Source organism: Eulemur rufifrons, chromosome 30 (assembly GCF_041146395.1).
Source record: "Eulemur rufifrons isolate Redbay chromosome 30, OSU_ERuf_1, whole genome shotgun sequence".
Classification (NCBI taxonomy): domain Eukaryota; kingdom Metazoa; phylum Chordata; class Mammalia; order Primates; family Lemuridae; genus Eulemur; species Eulemur rufifrons.
Genome location: NC_091012.1, coordinates 85,397,057 through 85,398,533, shown reverse-complemented (window position 1 = coordinate 85,398,533; position 1,477 = coordinate 85,397,057).

Below are 1,477 nucleotides of genomic sequence, written 5' to 3'. Positions count from 1 at the left end.
TGCTATCTAATGAAGACACATTCTACTTCTCATCTGGAAGGAATTGTAGAAGCCAGTCAAAGGCTATATCATATTTAGAGGGAGAGGGTTGTTTTAGGCACATAGTTATGATACTAATATGTTTTGGGGAAAACTGTTGAAATCAAAATGAATTCTAATATCTAAGATTAATGGAAAGTTTTCTAAAGTTTTCTCTGGACAAGTGTTGAGTTTGCTTGTACTTTGTTATTACAATAATACCCTATTAGAAAATTGACTTTGTGCTGCTAGAACAGTGTATCTATGTATCTCCTAATTATTCATTGTAAGGTACATGTTTTGATGTGTTAAATAAGTTTTAAATCAGTGTTAAATTGTGTTTTTAAAAGGGTAATGTAACTGTGTCTGGTCTGTTTGCTTTAAATTGATTTGTATTCAACTATAATTTAGTGTTGTAATGGGATTGGAAGTAATGATTTTGTGGAATTGTGAACCAACTGTGGGTACTTGTAATGGGAGAGTCTTGTCTGTACTATATGAGCTTATTAATTTCTAGATTAGCATAAATTACACTTCTTAGGTCACTTTGGGAGACCACTGATTTAATTTTATTAATATATTGATTTCACTTAAAACATATCTTTTTTTAAAGGGGAATTGAAATATTTCCAGATTATTGACTTTGTTAGAGGAATGGCTGAGGGTAGAGCCTATTTGTTAGGCAACCAATTTACATCATTCAGGGAGAGGACAAGTGTCCAGGGCTCTTATGTGCTTAGCTAAAGTCACCCCTACTCCCCAGGCCTGCCCTTCTAGATTTGTATTCAGTGCTCTGATTTATTTTATCCATTCTCCCAACCCCATCAATATGTTTTGTCTTCTGCCCTATTCCCTTGCTCTTCTAGGCAATAATCTGATCAACTAAATTCACTTTAAGGTGTTAATGACTAATGTTAGGTTAATATTAACTTACCCAGGGGTGTCTGAATTCCAGGCTTTAGGACTAGGCATTGACCCAAAGTGGTCACTTTCAATATATACACCGAAGCAAACAGACTGCAGGGAAAAATATTTTGAAGAAAGTGTGTTCTTATCGCAGTGCCTTTCAGATTGCATATAGTAAGTGACCACTTCCTTTACTTACCATAATGGGGATGCTAAATTCTAAGAAATATATCCATAAACATGGCTGTCAGTTTCTCAGATCTCTGCTTGTTTTTTGTTTTCCCTTTCCTTCTCTTTCTTTCTTTCTTTCTTTCTTATACATGAGTGGATGGATTAATTAAACGTGGTATATGTATACCATGGAGTTCTACTCAGACACAAAAAACAATGGTGATTTAGCATCTCTTGTATTGTCCTGGATAAAACTGGAGCCCATTCTACCAAGTGAGGTTGGTTGGTTTCTTTCTTTCTTTCTTTCTTTCATCTATCTCCTGTCCAACTCTGGATCTGATTTCTAGGGGAAAGTTTAAAGTAGGAGAGAAATATAGCTACA